The 23,102-nt window shown below is 44.2% G+C and overlaps 1 protein-coding gene across 4 annotated transcripts in view; it reads left to right on the top strand.

Annotated features, from left to right (window-relative positions):
* LOC122946439 (tyrosine-protein kinase ZAP-70) overlaps positions 1-23,102 on the top strand; it is a 735,844-nt gene that overhangs the window by 126,730 nt on the left and 586,012 nt on the right. The window contains exon 1 of one of the 4 annotated variants that reach the window (XM_044306095.1): positions 1,797-1,826. The exons of the other annotated variants lie outside the window; for them this stretch is intronic. The gene's annotated coding sequence lies outside the window, so the exon portion shown is untranslated. Of the gene's footprint in view, positions 1-1,796; positions 1,827-23,102 lie in introns of those variants that run through there. 4 annotated transcript variants of the gene reach the window in all.

Raw genomic sequence — 23,102 nt, 5'->3', positions numbered from 1 at the left:
TTTATTTTGTTATATGTCCCAATATTTTGGGGGATACCCCAATTTCAAAATAACACAAATCAGAGTTGGCTACCTTCTCCTCCTTCACCGCCGCTTCCACCTTCACCGCCGCTTCCACCTTCACCGCCACTTCCACCTACACCGCCACATCCACCCATCCACCGCCTCCTCAACCTCCTACTCCTAGATCCAGATTGTTATTTTTAATTTTTCTGTATTTTATGTTATTTTAAGTCATTTCCCTATCCACATTTGTTTGCAGAACAGTTGTCATGCTCTTAAGCACATTTTGATGCCATTTGCAGCCTTTTAGCCCTTTTACAGGACTATTTTAGAGCCATTTTAGTGCCCAAAAGTTCGGGTCCCCATTGACTTCAATGGGGTTCGGGGTCAAGTTCGGGTCCCGAACACGAACATTTTTTTCATGTTCGGCCGAACCTGAACATCCAGGTGTCCGCTCAACTCTAGTCATGTGGCCAAGTTTCTATTGGCTAAAGCATTGTTTGTGAATATCTCAGGAACGTTACTTGCTAGAGAGCTGAGACCCGGTCTAAATTTTTCCCGGACACCTGATGTACCTGTGTGCCAAATTTTGTGATTGTAAATGCGACAGTACGGATTCCTTTAGTGGACATACATACACACATGCAACAGAGGCACAATCCACAAGGGGTCCCATTAAGATGAGATGTGTTTTGTGACGCCAATTGCAGTGAAGCGACAATGGGACAGGGTCCCTTTTTGAGGAATGTTGTTGGTACCCAATTATAGCAATGGCCAAGTAGTATAGGGTGGCCTATAATGTCCCTCAATGTTTTGTGCACGTGTCACGGTGCTCCTATCAGGATACGCTGAAACCCCAGGCATTGGCTATGAAACAGATAAAGGGGGTAGTTGAATTTTGGGATGAAGCATGAATTGAGTCCAGACCTTGTGATGAATTTCAATAACAGCTTTACTTTGCATAAACGTTTCTCCAAACGGTTTAAAGACTTTGTCTTGGTCCCAGCAGGCTTTAGCATTAAAACTGTGGCAAACTCCTCTTTGCACATCTGTTGCTCTCTGGCTCTGCTTTACTGACAGGCTGGCTATTTAACTCAGCTTTTGCTGTATGCTGCACATTCCTTCTGTAGTCTGTCTCTTAAGTTATACCTGTGAACTTTCTTCCTGGCTTCTGAGGCTCTAAGTTTCTGACTTACATGAACCTATACATTGCATGAACCTATACAGTTGCATAGAAATAGGAAATGCACAATGTGGAGGACTTGTAATAAATGCACAGATGAAATTATACTAGCATGCACAGATAGATGCAGGGCATAGGAGTGGTAATGCCACTCGGGGGCATTACGCACACATACATACACTCAGCTTTATATATTAGATTGACACTTAAGAGAGTTGAAATTTGAAAAGCTATTTATTTTCCAACACCTCAATGCAGAGAGCATTTCCTGCCCCAGTTTCCTGTGCGTCAGAAACATACTTGTTCTATCATGAACAGATCTATGTCAGTACGAGTCCTGTGGTATTTCTAGTTAATACAGTTTACACTATTTTTAGATGCTATATTGTCACACAAACCTTGTGAAATGACTATGTTTAAACTTGATATTTCTACTGTTTAGTAACAAATAGATTCACACGTTATTTTCACACCGGACCTACTGTCGGAATTATAGTGTCATAATGTACGCTAGCCAGAACCCTCAAAATCTTTCAGATACACAGACAGTTTCCTGTTACATTGATTTGGTCGTCAAACCACTGGTATGGGCATTTCTCCAAAGAGTCTCAGGAGCCATTTTTCAACAGGACAATCCTAGGTATGTTGCTTGTGCCACTGTGAGCAGCCTGGCTGTTTGGTATAAATGAGTTAATATGGCCAGCAGTGAAAGAATATCATCCTTCTCTCTATGCACCGTGATTCCTTTCTGTGTCCCCGAAGACAGACGTCTGGAGAACGTGTCAATGACAGATGCAGAATTATGTCAGAAACAGTTCTATTTATTGTTCGTCGTACAGGGCCTTATACAGGTCCTTCTCCCAAAATTAGCATATTGTGATAAAGTTCATTATTTTCTGTAATGTACTGATAAACATTAGACTTTCATATATTTTAGATTCATTACACACCAACTGAAGTAGTTCAAGCCTTTTATTGTTTTAATATTGATGATTTTGGCATACAGCTCATGAAAACCCAAAATTCCTATCTCAAAAAATTAGCATATCATGAAAAGGTTCTCTAAACGAGCTATTAACCTAATCATCTGAATCAACTAATTAACTCTAAACACCTGCAAAAGATTCCTGAGGCTTTTAAAAACTCCCAGCCTGGTTCATTACTCAAAACCGCAATCATGGGTAAGACTGCCGACCTGACTGCTGTCCAGAAGGCCATCATTGACACCCTCAAGCAAGAGGGTAAGACACAGAAAGAAATTTCTGAACGAATAGGCTGTTCCCAGAGTGCTGTATCAAGGCACCTCAGTGGGAAGTCTGTGGGAAGGAAAAAGTGTGGCAGAAAACGCTGCACAACGAGAAGAGATGACCGGACCCTGAGGAAGATTGTGGAGAAGGACCGATTCCAGACCTCGGGGGACCTGCGGAAGCAGTGGACTGAGTCTGGAGTAGAAACATCCAGAGCCACAGTGTACAGGCGTGTGCAGGAAATGGGCTACAGGTGCCGCATTCCCCAGGTCAAGCCACTTTTGAACCAGAAACAGCGGCAGAAGCGCCTGACCTGGGCTACAGAGAAGCAGCACTGGACTGTTGCTCAGTGGTCCAAAGTACTTTTTTTGGATGAAAGCAAATTTTGCATGTCATTCGGAAATCAAGGTGCCAGAGTCTGGAGGAAGACTGGGGAGAGGGAAATGCCAAAATTCCTGAAGTCCAGTATCAAGTACCCACAGTCACTGATGGTCTGGGGTGCCATGTCAGCTGCTGGTGTTGGTCCACTGTGTTTTATCAAGGGCAGGGTCAATGCAGCTAGCTATCAGGAGATTTTGGAGCACTTCATGCTTCCATCTGCTGAAAAGCTTTATGGAGATGAAGATTTCATTTTTCAGCACGACCTGGCACCTGCTCACAGTGCCAAAACCACTGGTAAATGGTTTACTGACCATGGTATTACTGTGCTCAATTGGCCTGCCAACTCTCCTGACCTGAACCCCATGGAGAATCTGTGGGATATTGGGAAGAGAAAGTTAAGAGACGCAAGACCCAACACTCTGGATGAGCTTAAGGCCGCTATCGAAGCATCCTGGGCCTCCATAACACCTCAGCAGTGCCACAGGCTGATTGCCTCCATGCCACGCCGCATTGAAGCAGTCATTTCTGCAAAAGGATTCCCGACCAAGTATTGAGTGCATAACTGAACATCATTATTTGAAGGTTGACTTTTTTTGTATTAAAAACACTTTTCTTTTATTGGTCGGATGAAATATGCTAATTTTTTTAGATAGGAAATTTGGGTTTTCATGAGCTGTATGCCAAAATCATCAATAATAAAACAATAAAAGGCTTGAACTACTTCAGTTGTGTGTAATGAATCTAAAATATATGAAAGTCTAATGTTTATCAGTACATTACAGAAAATAATGAACTTTATCACAATATGCTAATTTTTTTAGAAGGACCTGTATACATCCATGCATACATACAAGAATAGCTGCAGCTCTCATTACAATAGTAGCAGTTCCTTATACAGCTCTCATTATAATAATGCTGACTAGAAACTTTCCTTATAAAGACAGGAGGTAAATGTATACATAGTCACCCTTCAATATGATGTCACCCAACCTCTTGCCCTTCATACAGATCACACAGCTAATTCTGTTTAACCCTTCAATCCCCTCTTTAGTCATAAATATGACTTATCTTTTCTCTCTCAACAAGAGGTAAGTAGCATATGCTTGACCAGGGTCTGTGGGTTTTGGACACATTGCACAAAACATCTGTATGAGGGAAGGGATACATTGGATGCAACATCATATAACAATCAAGGAAGCAATAATAATTATAATACTGATCAATAATGTTCTTATCCAACTCAAATCCAGCAGCCAGCTCAATAACCAGTCCCACCAATAGGATGACTTAACATCTTTCCTGATATTATTAGCAATTTCATGTAACCCTTGAATATGGGACTGGATTGATCTGGAATGATCAGATAAATTAAAACAACACATTCCTTTAAAATCTTGACATCCTATATAATGCTTCAGTAACAGATAATCTACAGCAAATCTAGTTTCTAGCACTGCTCCTCTTATACCTTGTAGATCTAAAAGCATGTCTGATAAGGCGATAGAATTTATAGTACGAGTATTATATATATCCAGTCTAGGCACTCCTAATATAGAGGCGCCCAAACTTATATATTCTGTATGGCTGAGAAGGGGTAGAGTCACAGTCTTCTGATAAAGTCTTGGTAACTGATCTGTAAGCTCTCCTGATAGGGAGTTGACTGGGAAGAGCCAAAGTCAGCCTGGATAACACACAGGGACCTCCAATAACATTAGAAGGAATGTAATTGTAGGTGCTGTTACCACAAGAAAAAAACCATCCTTTAGGGAGCATGATATTATAGATAAAACTAGGAGTCACAATGGTCTTATTACAACTCATGGAATTATCCAGGGAGCTAGCAAGTCTTCTATTCTTTTTACAGGTGTCGTCAATATAATCATATACACTATTCCTAGGTAATTCACTTTTTATGTCTCTATTATCACAATATAAAGTCATATCCTGGGAAAAAGTAAAACAAGTTTCTGCTGTAGTCATATTAACCACCTCCCGACCGCCTAACGCAGATATGCGTCCGGGAGGTGGTTGCTTTACTCCTCCTGGACGCATATACGCGTCATCTCGCGAGACGCGAGACTTCCTGTGATCGCTCGCTGGCAGGCTGGAGATCCGAATTTTTTAACCCCTAACAGGTATATTAGACGCTGTTTTCATAACAGCGTCTAATATACCTCCTACCTGGTCCTCTGGTGGTCCCTTTTGTTAGGATCGACCACCAGAGGACACAGGTAGGTCAGTAAAGTCGCACCAAACACTACACTACACTACACCCCCCCCCCCGTCACTTATTAACCCTTTATGAACCCCTGATCACCCATGATCACCCCATATAAGCTCCCTGATCACCCCCCTGTCATTGATCACCCCCTGTCATTGATCACCCCCCTGTCAGGCTCCGTTCAGACGTCCGTATGATTTTTACGGATCCACGGATACATGGATCGGATCCGCAAAACGCATACGGACGTCTGAATGGAGCCTTACAGGGGGGTGATCAATGACAGGCGGGTGATCACCCATATACACTCCCTGATCACCCCCTGTCATTGATCACCCCCCTGTAAGGCTCCATTCAGACGTCCGCATGATTTTTACGGATCCATGGATACATGGATCGGATCCGCAAAACACATGCGGACGTCTGAATGGAGCCTTACAGGGGGCTGATCAATGACAGGCGGGTGATCACCCATATACACTCCCTGATCACCCCCCTGTCATTAATCACCCCCCTGTAAGTCTCCATTCAGACGTCCGCATGTGTTTTGTGGATCCGATCCATGTATCCATGGATCCGTAAAAATCATGCGGACGTCTGAATGGAGCCTTACAGGGGGGGTGATCAGTGTCATAGGGGTGATCAGGGAGTCTATATGGGTGATCACCCCCCTGTCATTGATCACCCCCCTGTCATTGATCACCCCCCTGTAAGGCTCCATTCAGACGTCCACATGTGTTTTGCGGATCCGATCCATGGATCCGTAAAAATTATACGGACGTCTGAATGGAGCCTTACCAGGGGGGTGATCAATGACAGGGGGGTGATCAGGGAGTCTATATGGGTGATCACCCCCCTGTCATTGATCACCCCCCTGTCATTGATCACCCCCCCTGTAAGGCTCCATTCAGACATTTTTTTGGCCCAAGTTAGCGGAAATTTTTTGTTTGTTTTTGTTTTTTCTTACAAAGTCTCATATTCCACTAACTTGTGTCAAAAAATAAAATCTCACATGAACTCGCCATACCCCTCACGGAATCCAAATGCGTAAACATTTTTAGACATTTATATTCCAGACTTCTTCTCACGCTTTAGGGCCCCTAAAAAGCCAGGGCAGTATAAATACCCCACATGTGACCCCATTTCGGAAAGAAGACACCCCAAGGTATTCCATGAGGGGCATATTGAGTCCATGAAAGATTGAAATTTTTGTCCTAAGTTAGCGGAAAGTGAGACTTTGTGAGAAAAAAACAAAAAAAATCAATATCCGCTAACTTATGCAAAAAAATAATAATTTCTAGGAACTCGCCAGGCCCCTCATTGAATACCTTGGGGTGTCTTCTTTCCAAAGTGGGGTCACATGTGGGGTATTTATACTGCCCTGGCTTTTTAGGGGCCCGAAAGTGTGAGAAGAAGTCTGGGATCCAAATGTCTAAAAATGCCCTCCTAAAAGGAATTTGGGCCCCTTTGCGCATCTAGGCTGCAAAAAAGTGTCACACATGTGGTATCGCCGTACTCAGGAGAAGTTGGGGAATGTGTTTTGGGGTGTCATTTTACATATACCCATGCTGGGTGAGTAAAATATCTTGGTCAAATGCCAACTTTGTATAAAAAAATGGGAAAAGTTGTCTTTTGCCAAGATATTTCTCTCACCCAGCATGGTTATATGTAAAATGGCACCACAAAACACATTTCCCAACTTCTCCTGAGTACGGCGATACCAGATGTGTGACACTTTTTTGCAGCCAAGGTGGTCAAAGGGGCACATATTCCAAAGTGCACCTTTCGGATTTCACAGGCCATTTTTTACAGATTTTGATTGCAAGGTACTTCTTACACATTTGGGCCCCTAAATTGCCAGGGCAGTATAACTACGCCACAAGTGACCCCATTTTGAAAAGAAGACACCCCAAGGTATTCCGTGAGGGGCACGGCGAGTTCCTAGAACTTTTTATTTTTTGTCACAAGTTAGCGTAAAATGATGATTTTTCTTTTTTTTTCTTTTTTCCTTACAAAGTCTCATATTCCACTAACTTGCGACAAAAAATAAAAAATTCTAGGAACTCGCCGTGCCCCTCACGGAATACCTTGGGGTGTCTTCTTTCCAAAATGGGGTCACTTGTGGGGTAGTTATACTGCCCTGGCAATTTAGGGGCCCAAATGTGTGAGAAGAACTTTGCAATCGAAATGTGTAAAAAATGACCGGTGAAATCCGAAAGGTGCACTTTGGAATATGTGCCCCTTTGCCCACCTAGCCTGCAAAAAAGTGTCACACATCTGGTATCGCCGTACTCAGGAGAAGTTGGGGAATGTGTTTTGGGGTGTCATTTTACATATACCCATGCTGGGTGAGAAAAATATCTTGGTCAAATGCCAACTTTGTATAAAAAAATTGGAAAAGTTGTCTTTTGCCAAGATATTTCTCTCACCCAGTATGGGTATATGTAAAATGACACCCCAAAACACATTCCCCAACTTCTCCTGAGTTGCAAAAAAGTGTCACACATCTGGTATCGCCGTACTCAGGAGAAGTTATTTTTTGTCGCAAGTTAGTGGAATATGAGACTTTGTAAGAAAAAAATAAAAATAAAAAATCATCATCATTTTCCGCTAACTTGTGACAAAAAATAAAAAGTTCTATGAACTCACTATGCCCATCAGCGAATACCTTAGGGTGTCTACTTTCCGAAATGGGGTCATTTGTGGGTTTTTTCTACTCTCTGGGCATTGTAGAACCTCAGGAATCATGACAGGTGCTCAGAAAGTCAGAGCTGCTTCAAAAAGCGGAAATTCACATTTTTGTACCATAGTTTGTAAACGCTATAACTTTTACCCAAACCATTTATTTTTTTTTTTGCCCAAACATTTTTTTTTTTAATTAAAGACATGTAGAACTATAAAGTTAGCGAAAAATTTATATATGGATGTCGTTTTTTTTGCAAAATTTTACAGCTGAAAGTGAAAAATTTAATTTTTTTGCAAAAAAATCGTTACATTTCGATTAATAACAAAAAAAGTAAAAATGTCAGCAGCAATAAAATACCACCCAATGAAAGCTCTATTAGTGAGAAGAAAAGGAGGTAAAATTCATTTGGGTGGTAAGCTGCATGACCTAGCGATAAACGGTGAAAGTAGTGTAGTGCCGAAGTGTAAAAAGTGCTCTGGTCATGAAGGGGGTTTCAGCTAGTGGGGCTGAAGTGGTTAATAGTTGTTATTCTAATATTATCCCTGCTATTTCCTATTTTCTGACATTCCCCACAGAAGTCATACAAGGGAATAAAAGATTGTGTATTGTTCGCCTTCGCCCAGACTTCAAGGAGGGATTCATCAGGTGTAGGCACAGCAATAACACATGTTTGTATAAGATCCCGTGGGCTCTGTAAGTCTTTAAAGCACAATGAACTAACATTTAGGGCATTTGCCATCCTGACTATACTATTCTGTTCAGAATAAAAGGGGACGGGAGCCAAGGGATCTTGCTCCAGAGCTCTTTTATATACTGGCTGATTATTTGGTGCACCGCAGAAGAAACTCATCTCCTCTGGGTGATAAATACATGTAGTAATAAGCCAGACTAATAATTATCAGCAGACAACAATTCTCTCCTAGAATATTATCTCCCAGAATATTGTGGGGTCATCATCTTCAGCCTGTGGCAAGGCACTTTTCAGGGAAACTTCTTCTGAGCTCCCTTCTTTGTTCAGGGATTTCACACCTGCTTCACCCTCTTTGTCTTTGTCCGTCACCGGAGAAGAAGCCTCAGGAACCCTTTTCACTCTGCTAGCGTGAATCCAGATTGGAGCCTCTTCTGTGAGAATCGCTGTTCTGGTGACTGCTACCACTCGGGTGGGTGGTCCAAACAGGAACTCAGTCTGTTTCCGTCCTTTTGCCAGTCTCTGGACTATCACCACATCTCCTGGTTGGTAAGGATGCGTAGGTTCCTGTGGAGAGAAAGGAGAGGCACGAGCAATATCTTGTTCAATTTGATCTAAAGTTTCTATAAGTTTCCTCACATACTCTGCTTGTACTACTTCTAGATCCCCTTTTTCTATCACAGGGGCCTTTGACCCCAAGGGGTGGGGAAGGGTCTTCCCATTAGGACCCCAAATGGTGAGTACCCAGTATCCTTGTTAGGCTGCATCCTAATTTCTGAGACATATAATACTCCGGTAAACATAAGATTGTACCTTTGATCTAAGACCTGGTATAAAAAAATCTCTCTGAATGAGGTCAGTGGTTGCCTGTGCTCCCCTATGACCAAGACCATGATACTGTTCAATTAAAATCGGGGCGCTTGCAACTGGGATACATGGCTTCCCCTCTTTGCAGAGAAGACCCGTATTAGGGTCTTGTACTGCACCTACCGACTGTCATGCCAGTTTGTCGCTACTGATAGCCAAATCCTGGAGGCTGAACAATAGATTGTCAGTAAGGGTAATGTCCGGAACCAGGGAAGGCATTCAAACTGTCGCTGCCATCCTAATAGCAGCCTCCTTTGCTGCCTGATCAGCTAGGGCATTCCCTATAGTTATGTTCGTTTGTAGACCAATATGTGCCTTGCAATTGATAAGAGCAACTTCGCTCGGTAAGTGGATGGTGGCCAGGAGATCATGTTCTAGGGTGGAATGTGAGATACATCTCCCATCTTCAGCTATGAAACCTCTCCTCTGCCAGATTACCCCATGATCATGGACAACCCCAAAGGCATACTTGGAATCAGTGTATTCAGCCACATCGTTCCCCTCAACATTAGGGCGGGAACAGGATCCATCCATAAATATATCAGGTGCTCCTTCCATGGGAGTGGACTGTAAGTCAGGCCTAGGTGAGGTATGCTCATGTATAAGTTCAGTACATGCATGGGGAGGAGGCAAATCATCCTGCTCTTCCTTGTAGCCAAGTAGGGCATTCAGTATAGCCATTGGACCGAACGTGGATGCTGAGTATTTGATATGAAGTTGAGGATTAGATAGCAACAAAACTTCATATCCACTCAGTCTTTGTGCTGACATGTTCTGTATGTATGTTCTTCAACAGGGCCTGAACATTGTGTGAGATATGTAGAGCAGTGGGATGACCTAGGGTGATAGGCGTGACCATCTCAGCGACCATCGCACAGACTGCCAAACTCCTGAGACACGCAGGCATGCCCTGAACCTGTACGGGAACCACTTTTGAGAAAAAAGCAACAGGGCGGTATTTACCTCCATGATCCTGCGCCAGGACTCCTGCCATGGTTTTACAATTGTCCCTGGCAAAAAAGTGAAACATCACGCCATAGTCAGGTAGGCCCAAACCAGGACCCGAAACCATTGCACATTTCAAATGACTAAAAGCTTGTAACATGTCATCAGACATTCATTTAATGAAGTCAGGCATCTCAGTATTAGTGGCTTGTCTAAGAACATTATCATAGTAGGACCAATCAGCAATCCATTGGCGGCAGTAACCAATCATACCAAGAAAGGTCAACATGTCTTTCTAGGTTTGTGGGCGGGGCAGACCCAGTATGGCAGTAATTCTGGCATGGCTGATTCTCCTCTCACCTTTACTGAGAACAAAGCCCAAATACTCAACACTGTCCATACACCATTGTAATGTGTCACATAACCACAGTAGTAAACTAACACAGTCTGCCTGGCAGGGCTCCCGAGTAGAACTACATATGAGGAGATCGTCCACATATTGTAGAAGGACAGAACCATGAGGGGCAGTGTAATGTGGAGGACAATGGAGTAGACTACTGGAGAGTCCACATAACCCTGAGGCATTCTACACCAAGTATACTGGCGAAATTTAAATGTGAAAGAAAAAGGTGGCCGTGTCTCCTTGTCAACTGGGACAGAAAAAAATGCATTAATCAAATCAATAACAGAGAAAAACTCTGCACGGGCAGGAATAGCTGACAGCAGAGATGGTACGTCAGGAACCACAGGGGCTATAGGTATAATAACAACTTTATTAATATCAACTACTTCAATAGGTCCCTTTAGCAAGATGACCCCTATAGTCATAAAAGTGAACTGTTTCTCAAGGTCACTGTCCTCATCATGAGGAGGTATATGTTCAGGTTTGGGAAAACATTTTTTTTAAATCTAAGGCGCATGGGAGAAATGACATCTCTAGTGTTAGAAATGTGTGAATTGTATTCTACATGTTCTCGTATTTCCAGAACAACAACTGGTCTATCCCAAACTGTCAGAAACTGCATTTTTAGCTCAGGAGCCCTCCCCCCTCCCTTCACTGCTGTCACTCGAAGCCTTGTGTATGTAATGGACATGAGGAGAAGGGGGGCAGGGAGCTGCGAGCAGCGTCTGAACTATCTCCCAACAGATGCTTTGAAGAAGAAGTGTGTACTGTAAAAGGACTCTAGAGTGTCAGCTCTTCTCCTCCTATCTTCTTCCCTTTTGAGCCAATTTAATAATGCCTGGGCCTCAAAGTACTTTTAAATCCAAGTCATCTTTTAGAAGGGACGGATATATCTGTGGAATATTTCCTAAATAGGGAGGAAGGTTTTTTGGAGTGAACTCCTTGTCAATTCTTTATCTAACTCATGTTTCATTATATATATCCCTCCTGGTTCCCTGCCTACTGCTTGTGAACCTTTATTTGGTCTATCATACCATTACGGTGCTTAAGTAAGGCAATTTTCCCTACTTGACTGCATACACTGCATGTCCCACTGGAGGTCTGGACCATAATATGGGTAAGCTTCAGTGTCACTCAAACATAATCCTTATCACCATATCCATATGGAAGACGTCATTAGTCTCTTCCTGAGGGAACAAATTTATACTACACATTCACTCTGTCCATACTGCCAGAGTATCAACCCAGGGAGTAACTAAACAACAATCAGTCCCACAGACCCAGGCTACAGAATCCTTACAAGTTTCACCTACATTCGGAGGGGGTGGAGAGACCTTTCCTTGCTGTGCACCCATGTCATATAACTGAATTGAGATGGAGGCAGAGCTAAATTGACCCCAGGACTGTCCGTACAGAATCTATGCACAACGTCCTTCACAATTATCAGGTAGTATAATCCCTTAAAATAGTTACTTGCGGTCACCAGTTGCGGGGTTAGAAGGTCATCCAGGATACACACAATAAAGTTAGTACATTTGTCACAGTATCAATTGCTGCTTACCTTCAGCATAAAAAATTACTTAATGCTTTATAACATCAGAACATAACAGAAAGCATAAGAAAGCGACAGAAAAGAAGCAACAGACAAGGGGTGACAAAAGAAATCAAGGTGCAGACACTATATGAAGTCTTCCCAAAAGACTACCTCTGGTATATCCTTCCCGAAAAGATATAACTATAAAATACTTCCCTAAAGTATCTGTGTGACCTGGCCAGGAGTCTATTTACAGTCTATCTTCCCCAAAGACAGACACCATTTCTTTTGATTCTATCTTCCCTAAAGACAGATTCCAATCATTCTACCTTCCCTAAAGGCAGCTTGCAATATTCTACCTTCACCAAAGTAGATTCTACCTTCCCTAAAAGATAGATTCTAATATTCTACCTTACCTAAAGGTAGCTTCCCTATTTCTTTCAGAGTGTCTAAAGCGGATTCAAAATAGAAGTAACAGAAAATTTTACGGAAAGCATCGGAATGTCCCCAGTCTTTAGACAGGAATGTTCCGTTACTTACCGAATTCCTGTATTTCTATTACACGGACGAGCTCCCAACTGAAAGAATATCATCCTTCTCTCTATGCACCGTGATTCCTTTCTGTGTCCCCGAAGACAGACGTCTGGAGAACGTGTCAATGACAGATGCAGAATTATGTCAGAAACAGTTCTATTTATTGTTCGTCGTACAGGGCCTTATATACATCCATGCATACATACAAGAATAGCTGCAGCTCTCATTACAATAGTAGCAGTTCCTTATACAGCTCTCATTATAATAATGCTGACTAGAAATTTTCCTTATAAAGACAGGAGGTAAATGTATACATAGTCACCCTTCAATATGATGTCACCCAACCTCTTGTCCTTCATACAGATCACACAGCTAATTCTGTTTAACCCTTCAAGCAGCATCTCTGGTGAGCACATCTGGAATGTCATTGGTGGCAGTTCCTCATCCTCCCACTTGAAAAATTCCTTGTGGGATATAGTTTCCAAAATGGAGTCCCTTTGGTGCCTTTCACTATAAGGGTACCTCAGGGTCTCCTGAAATATGACATAGCACCCAAAAGCCATTTCTGAAAAACTACCCACCAAAAGTAATATAGAGATCCTCCTCTTCTGAGCCCTGCTATGTCGCCATACAGCAGTTTATGACCACATACTGTATAAGGTGTTTCTGTAAAATGCAGAATCAGGGTAATCCATAATGAACTTTGTTTTGCTGTTAACCTTTGCTGTTTTACAGAAACAAATGGATTAAAATGGAAAAGCTGCAAAAAATTCTAAATAGTTTGCTTTAATTAGTGTGGAACATCCTAAGGGGTTAGCAGATATTTAAATGTAGTTTAGAATAATTTAAGAGGTTTGCAGTTTATAAAATGGGGTAATTTATTGGTGGTTTCTAATATGTAAGCCCTTTAAAGTGACTTCACAACTGAATTGGTCCTTAAAAAGTCAGTTTTGGAAAATTTCTTGAAAATGTGAAAAATTGCTTCTAAAATTCTAAACCTGCTAACATCCTAAAATAATTTAATACACACGCTGATCAGTATTTTACAGCTAATCTGCAAACGTTCAATAGAAACAAGTGTTGTTTTTTAAATCAAAACACAGCATGCTCATTTTGCAATAAAAAAAGTCATAGATATGAATTTCAAAAATTGCATTCTTTAACCTGTAGCCATTTTAGTTTTTGTATGGCTTATTAAAAACACCAAGGTGAGACAAATAAATGAGTGGCAGATTGCAATTTCCTCACTGCATTTGGATTTAATGTTGCATTATAATTCATAAGTGTCACAAAAAATGTATAAAAATAAGTGTAAGTTTACATTTTTTTATTCATTGCTTATAGATTACATGTTATATGACATTTAAATACTTTTTCCACTTCATCTTGGTCAATGTACAATTCTAACTTGTAAAAAGCATATGTACTACCCAAGCTCTAAAGATCTGAAACCCTCAGCTTGAGGGCTCATGCACACGACTATTGTTTTGCGGTCTGTTTTTCACTGATCCGTTGTTCCGTATCTAGTTCTTTTTTACTCTGATTTAAGTCCTCTACCATTCTGTTATTGCACAAAAAATATCCGTATGGTTTCCGTATTTGATCCGTTTTTTGTAGATCGTATACAGAAACAGTAACTTATTAATCACCAAACACATGAGTTATATGGGCTGGGCATAGTATTTCTACAGTATGGATCCGCAAAATACGGATGACATACGGGTGTGTTCCATGTACGTTTTGGACCCATTGACTTGAATGGGGCCTTGGACTGTTATTTGCGGACAATAATAGGACATGCACTACTTTTTTGCAGAACAGCTATGCGGACAAACTGAAACGGAATGCACACAGAGTATTTTCCACAGCCCCATTGAAGTGAATGATGCCACATACGGTCTGCAAAAAACCCGGAATGGAAGCGGAAAGAAAATACGTTCGTGTGCATGAGCCTTTACACAGTTTAGAATGTACTATCAGTTCTAATACTCTACAGTCTCTGTGATGAGAAAATTGCTCCTGGACCCACAGAGAGAAGCAACAGACCAGGAATAATACTATATAGCTGGCCTTATACTGTACATGGGACAAAAGTTGGTTGGAATGGCTGATCTTGGCCATTTCGATTGACTGTTGTCAGGGGTAGGATTCAAATTTTTAACAGGTTCCTTACTCAACAGCGGACACGTGGCGTCACAACGAGCTGAAGGACCCGGCTTCGCACGGGTATATTTAATCTATTTCATTTAATGTTTGTGTGTGTCGTTAAAAGACATTGCCAGTATACACTATAAGGCCTCATGCACACGACCGTTGTGTGCATCCGTGGCCGTTGTGCCGTTTTCCGTTTTTTTTCGCGGACCCATTGACTTTCAATGGGTCCGTGGAAAAATCGGAAGATGCACCGTTTTGCAGCCGAGGCCGTGATCAGTGTATCCTGTCCGTCAAAAAAATATGACCTGTCCTATTTTTTTGACGGACAACGGTTCACGGAACCATTCAAGTCAATGGGTCCGTGAAAGAACACGGATGCACACAAGATTGGCATCCGTGTCCGTGATCCGTGGCCGTAGGTTGCTTTCATACAGACGGATCTGAAGATCCGTCTGCATAAAAGCTTTTTCAGTTCTAAGTTTTCACTTCGTGAAAACTCATATCCGACAGTATATTCTAACACAGAGGCGTTCCCATGGTGATGGGGACGCTTCTAGTTAGAATACACTACAAACTGTGTACAAGACTGCCCCCTGCTGCCTGGCAGCACCCGATCTCTTACAGGGGGCCGTGATCAGCACAATTAACCCCTTCAGGTGCGGCACCTGAAGGGGTTAATTGTACTATCATATCCCCCTGTAAGAGATCAGGGCTGCCAGGCAGCAGGGGGCAGACCCCCCCTCCCCAGTTTGAATATCATTGGTGGCCAGTGCTGCCCCCCCCCTCCCTCTATTGTAATAATAGCTTGGTGGCCAGTGTGCACCCCCCATCGGGCCCCCCCCTTTCTCCCTCTATTGTAATAAATCGTTGGTGGCACAGTGTGCGCCCCCCATTGCGCCCCCCCCTCTGTCCCTCTATTGTAATAAATCGTTGGTGGCACAGTGTGCGCCCCCCATCGGCCCCCCTCCCTCTATAGCAGTAACAACATTGGTGGCCAGTGTGCGGCCTCCCATCTCCCCCCCCCCCGATCATTGGTGGCAGCAGAGTTCCGATCGGAGTCCCAGTTTAATCGCTGGGGCTCCGATCGGTAACCATGGCAACCAGGAGGCTACTGCAGTCCTGGTTGCCATGGTTACTTAGCAATAGTACAATAGTAGACGATTCATAGTTACCTGCTTGCTGCTGCGATGTTCGTGTCCGGCCGGGAGCTCCTCCTACTGGTAAGTGACAGGTCTGTGCGGCCCATTGCTAAATGAACTGTCACTTACCAGTAGGAGGAGCTCCCGGCCGGTCACAGACATCGCAGCAGCAAGCAGGTAAGTATGAATCTTCTACTATTGTACTATTGCTAAGTAACCATGGCAACCAGGGCTGCAGTAGCTTCCTGGTTGCCATGGTTACCAATCGGAGCCCCAGCGATTAAACTGGGACTCCGATCGGAACTACGCTGCCACCAATGATCGGGGTGGGGGGAGATGGGAGGCCGCACACTGGCCACCAATGTTGGTACTGCTATAGAGGGAGGGGGGCCGATGGGGGGCGCACACTGTGCCACCAACGATTTATTACAATAGAGGGAGGGGGGGCGATGGGGGGGCGCACACTGTGCCACCAACGATTTATTACAATAGAGGGAGGGAGGGGGGGGCGATGGGGGGCGCACACTGATCTCCCTGATCACGCCCCCTGGGGGGGCACCCTGATCTCTTACAGGGGGATATGATAGTACAATTAACCCCTTCAGGTGCGGCACCTGAGGAGTTAATTGTGCAGATCACGGCCCCCTGTAAGAGATCGGGTGCTGCCATGCAGCAGGGGGCAGTCATGTACACAGTTCGTTGTATATTCTAACCTGAAGCGTCCCCATCACCATGGGAACGCCTCTGTGTTAGAATATACTGTCGGATCTGAGTTTCACGATGTAGCTCATATCCGACAGTATATTCTAACATAGAGGCGTTCCCATGGTGATGGGGACGCTTCAAGTTATGTTGGGTGTCCGCCTGGCCGTGCGGAGGCAAGCGGATCCGTCCAGACTTACAATGTAAGTCAATGGGGACGGATCCGTTTGAATATGACACACTGTGGCTCAATTTTCAAACGGATCCGTCCCCCATTGACTTTCAATGTAAAGTCTGGACGGATCTGTCTGAGGCTACTTTCACACTTAGAAATGTTTTAACAATATAATGCAGACAGATCCGTTCTGAACGGAGCCACCGTCTGCATTATATGAACGCAAGTGTGAAAGTAAAGGGACTCCAGACTTTACATTGAAAGTCAATGGGGACGGATCCGTTTGCAATTGCACCATATTGTGTCAACGTCAAACGGATCCATCCCCATTGACTTGCATTGTAATTCAGGATGGATCCGTTTGGCTCCGCACGGCCAGGCGGACACCAAAACGACTTTTTTTTCATGTCCGTGGATCCTCCAAAAATCAAGGAAGACCCACGGACGAAAAAACAGTCACGGACCTACGGACCCCGTTTTTGTGGACCGTGAAAAAAAACTGTCGTGTGCATGAGGCCTAACAGTGACATCTACAGCACCCACCCTCTTACAGTGACCTCCACAGTCCCCTTAACTGACCTTCACCATTCCCGCCCCCCTTAACAGAGACCTCCACAGCGACTGCCCCTTTAACAGTGACTGCCACAGTACCCCGCTCCCTTAACAGTGACCTTCACTGTACCCCACTGCCACTTTAATAGTGGCCTCCACAGTCCCCTCCTCTTTTAACAGTGACCTCCACAGCAGCCTGCCCCCTTAACAGTAACATCCACACTGCCCTCCCCTTTAACAGTGACCTCCACAGCGACCACCCCTTTATTAGTGACCTCCACAGTACCACGTCTCATTAACAGTGATTTCCACAATAACCCATCTCTTTAAAAGTGACCTCCACAGAACTATGTTCCCTTAAAATATGACTTCCACAACACCCCACCCCCTTAACAGTGACCTCTACAGCACCCCACCCCTTAACACTGACCTCCTTAGCGGACCGTCTACTTAACTGTGACCTCCACTGTTCCCTGCCACCTTAACAGAGACCTTCACAGTGCCCGCCCCTTTAACAGTGACCTCCACAGTACCTCATCTTCTTAACAGTGATTTCCAGAACCCCCCGCCCCATTAACCCCTTCCCGACCAGCGCAGGGGACTGGCTGTTCCCGTTAGCCGAACCCCTGCTGTATGCTCCTGCATCAGGGAAAATACTGATGCCGGTGCATTAACCCCTTCTATGCAGCGGTCAGCGCTGACTGCAACATAGAAGAGGTTTGCTGCAGGTGAGGGAGCATTACAGATGTATTGTAATGCATTGCAGATAAAGTTTCAAGTAAAAAAAGAAAAAACGCCCCTTTTCCCTTGATTTTAAAATAAATAATAGAAAAAATGTAAAAACACAGATATTATGTATTGCCGCTTCCGTAACGACCGATTCTATCAATATATCACATGATCCACCCCGTCCGATAATCACCATAAAAAAATATAAAAACTGTGTAAAAAAAGCCATTTTTGTCACCTTACATCACAAAAAGTGCAACACCAAACGATCAAAAAGGCGTGTGCCCCACAAATAGATACCAATAATACCATCACCTAATCCCACAAAAAATAAGCCCCTACATAAGAAAATCGCTCCAAAAAAAATATATATACATGAGACACTAAAACATTATGTTTTTGTTTCAAATATGCTATTATTGTGTTAATTAAATAAATAAAAAAAGTATACATATTAGTTATTGCTGCATCCGTAACAACCTGCTCTATGAAAATATCACATGACATAACCCCTCAGGTGAACGCTGTAAAAAAAAAAACTATGCCAAAATTACCAACTTTTTGGTCACCTTGCCCCATAAAGTGCAGTAATGAATGATCAAAATATCATATGTACCCCAAAATGGTACCAATAAAAACATCAACTCTTCCTGCAAAAAATGAGCCCCTGCAGAAGACGATCAGTATAAAAAAATATGGCAACACAAAACAAAACATTATTTTTTTCCAAAAATGCTTTATTATGTAAAACTGAAACAAACAAAGTAGACATATTTGATATCATTGCGTCCATAGCAACCTGCTGCATAACAATAGCACATGATCTACCATGTCAGATGAATGTTGTAAAAACAGCCATTTTTTTGTTACCTTGCCTCACAAAAAACTTAATATGGAGCAATTAAAAATCATATGTACCCCAAAATAGTACCAATAAAACTGCCACCTTATCCCCTAGTTTCCAAAATAGGGTCACTTTTTGGGAGTTTCTACTCTAAGGCCTCATGCACACTGCCGTGTTTCACGGCCGTGTGCGGGCCGTGGAACCGCGGCCTGGATCCCTCCTGAGAGCAGGAGCGCACGGCGTCACTGGTTGCTATGACGCCGTGCGCTCCCTGCTGCCGGCACAGTACAGTAATACACTGGTATAGATCTATACCAGTGTATTACTGTACTGTGCCGGCAGCAGGGAGCGCACGGCGTCATAGCAACCAGTGACGCCGTGCGCTCCTGCTCTCAGGAGGGATCCAGGCCGCGGTTCCACGGCCCACACACGGCCGTGAAACACGGCAGTGTGCATGAGGCCTAAGGGTGCATCAGGGGGCTTGAAATGGGACATGGCATCTAAAACCAGTCCAGCAAAATCTGCCTTCCAAAAACCATGTGGCAGTCCTTTCCTTCTGCTCCCTGCCGTGCGCCCTTACATCAGTTTATGACCACATGTCGGGTGTTTCTGTAAACCGCAGAATCAGGGTAATAAATATTGAGTTTTATTTGGTTATGTGTTTAAAGAATTTTTTTTATTAAAATTGAAAATCTGCCAAAAAGGTGAAATTTTTTCATTTCAACTCCATTTTCCTTTAATTCTTGTGGAACATCTAAAGGGTTAACAAAGTTTTTCAAATCAGTTTTGAGTAGCTTAAAGTATAACTGTCATATTTTTGTATTGGATTGTGGTGATTAATATCTCCTTGGTGGCCCTATTTAAACTTTTCACTCTGTACTTAATTACCCCTTAATTCCACAGTTTTGTTCCCTGTACTGCTTACTTTTACCTGTGCTTAAAATCAGGTTGCTATGCAGGGTCCGTCTATGTGTTGAAGGAGCAGAAGCACCCAGCTTGCAAGGTCAGATTACAGACAGCCAGGGACTGTAAGTAAACGATTAAAGCCAGGTCCTCCCCAGCAGCTGATAACAGTGCCTGGGCTGTGTGCACTTCTCCCTGTCCCTGTGCTTGGCAGACGCTCCCTCACTCAGCAGACTGGGACAATGCAGACTGGGACAGAGTGAAGCAGCGCAGAGCAGGGGAGGGAGATCTGCCATCTGCTCAGTGTATGGCCTCATGCACACGACCGTTGTGTGCATCCGTGGCCGTTGTGCCGTTTTCCGTTTTTTTTCACGGACCCATTGACTTTCAATGGGTCCGTGGAAAAATCGGAAAATGCACCGTTTGGCAGCCGCATCCGTGAGCCGTGTTTCCTGGCCGTGAAAAAAATATGACCTGTCCTATTTTTTTCACGGCCAACGGTTCACGGGCCCATTCAAGTCAATGGGTCCGTGAAAGAACACGGATGCACACAAGATTGGCATCCGTGTCCGTGATCCGTGGCCGTAGGTTTTAGTTTCATACAGACGGATCCGAAGATCCGTCTGCATAAAAGCTTTTTCTGATCTAAGTTTTCACTTCGTGAAAACTCATTTCCGACAGTATATTCTAACACAGAAGCGTTCCCATGGTGATGGGGACGCTTCTAGTTAGAATACACTGCAAACTTTGTACAAGACTGCCCCCTGCTGCCTGGCAGCACCCGATCTCTTACAGGGGGATATGATAGTACAATTAACCCCATCATATCCCCCTGTAAGAGATCAGGGCTGCCAGGCAGCAGGGGGCAGACCCCCCCCCCCCCTCCCCAGTTTGAATATCATTGTGCGGCCCCCCCCCCTCCCCTGTTGTTAACTCGTTGGTGGCCAGTGTGCGCACCCCCCTCCCTCCCTCCCTCTATTGTTTTAATACATTGGGGCCAGTGTGCGCGCCCCCCCCCCCAACCCCCCTCCCTCCCTCTATTGTTTTAATACATTGGGGCCAGTGTGCGCGCGCCCCCCCAACCCCCCCAACCCCCCCTCCCTCCCTCTATTGTTTTAATACATTGGGGCCAGTGTGCGCACCCCCCCAACCCCCCCCCCCCCCCTCCCTCCCTCTATTGTAATCATCATCGGTGGCAGCGGAGTAGAAGATTTTCATACTTACCTGCTTCTTGCTGCTGCGATGTCTGCGTCCGGCCGGGAGCTCCTCCTACTGGTAAGTGACAGCAATGCGCCGCACAGACCTGTCACTTACCAGTAGGAGGAGCTCCCGGCCGGACACAGACATCGCAGCAGCAAGAAGCAGGTAAGTATGAAAATCTTCTACTCCGCTGCCACCGATGATGATTACAATAGAGGGAGGGAGGGGGGGGGGGGGTTGGGGGGGTGCGCACACTGGCCCCAATGTATTAAAACAATAGAGAGAGGGAGGGAGGGGGGGTTGGGGGGGCGCGCGCGCACACTGGCCCCAATGTATTAAAACAATAGAGGGAGGGAGGGGGGGTTGGGGGGGCGCGCGCACACTGGCCCCAATGTATTAAAACAATAGAGGGAGGGAGGGGGGGGGGGTTGGGGGGGCGCGCGCACACTGGCCCCAATGTATTAAAATAATAGAGGGGGGGTTGGGGGGCGCGCGCACACTGGCCCCAATGTATTAAAACAATAGAGGGAGGGAGGGGGGTGCGCACACTGGCCACCAACGAGTTAACAACAGGGGAGGGGGGGCCCACTGGCCACCAATGAGTTAAAAACAGGGGGGGGGGGTCTGCCCCCTGCTGCCTGGCAGCACCTGCCAGGCAGCAGGGGGCAGTCATGTACACAGTTTTTTTGTATATTCTAACCTGAAGCGTCTCCATCACCATGGGAACGCCTCTGTGTTAGAATATACTGTCGGAAATGAGTTTCACGATGTAGCTCATATCCGACAGTATATTCTAACATAGAGGCGTTCCCATGGTGATGGGGACGCTACAAGTTAAAATATACCATCGGATTGGAGAAAACTCCAATCCGATGGTATAACAGAACTCCAGACTTTACATTGAAAGTCAATGGGGACGGATCCGTTTGAAATGGCACCATATTGTGTCAACATCAAACGGATCCGTCCCCATTGACTTGCATTGTAATTCAGGACGGATCCGTTTGGCTCCGCACGGCCAGGCGGACACCAAAATGACTTTTTTTTCATGTCCGTGGATCCTCCAAAAATCAAGGAAGACCCACGGACGGAAAAACGGTCACGGATCACGGACCAACGGAACCCCGTTTTGCGGACCGCGAAAAAAAACGTCCGTGTGCATGAGGCCTATAAATGACAGCAACATGTGGTAAGAGGACCCCTTTGTGCTGCAGGAGATTAACCCTTTAGGGGGAGGGCTCTGGTTACTGACACTTTTGGGGGGCTATTGTTACTGGCTAGTGAGGGCAGGCGGGATTAGCCTCAGGGTGAGGGCAGTGGCGGCCATCTTAACTGAATACTGAAATTGCAGTTTTATACAGACTGGTTGCTAATGGCTGAATCTTATTAAATATGGGGTAAGTCAGTCTAATAGTAACTGATTCTGGAATATCATGTTATTAGTAACTACATATATGAAAATTGAAATTAGAGTCAAGTGTGACAGTTATCCTTTAAGGGGTAGTTTCTACAATGGGGTCATTTATGGGGGGTTTCCACTATGCAAGCCCCACAAATGTGACTTCAGACCTGAACTGGTCCTTAAAAAGTGTGTTTTGGAAATTTTCTTAAACGTTTTAAAAAATGCTTCTAAACTTCTAAGCCTTCTAACTTCCTAAAAAAATAACATGACATTTACAAAATGATGCCAACATAAAGTAGACATCTGGGGAATGTTAACTAATAAATATTTTATAAGCTATCACTTTCTGTTTTAAAGGCAGAGAAATCAAAATGTAAAAAATTGCAAATTTTTGAAAGATTTTGTCAAATTTGGGATTTTTTCATAAATAAAGGTGAAATATATTGACTCAAATGTCTGACTATCATAAAGTACAACGTGTCACGAGAAAATTGTCTCAGAATGTCTTGGATAAATAAGTGTTCCAAAGCTATTACCACTCAAAAAGAACATGTTGGATTTGTAAAAAAATGGCTTGGGCAGGAAGGTGAAAACTGGCCTGGGGCAGAAA

Source organism: Bufo gargarizans, chromosome 1 (genome assembly GCF_014858855.1).
Source record: "Bufo gargarizans isolate SCDJY-AF-19 chromosome 1, ASM1485885v1, whole genome shotgun sequence".
Classification (NCBI taxonomy): Eukaryota; Metazoa; Chordata; class Amphibia; order Anura; family Bufonidae; genus Bufo; species Bufo gargarizans.
This window is presented reverse-complemented; position numbering and strand designations above follow the sequence as displayed.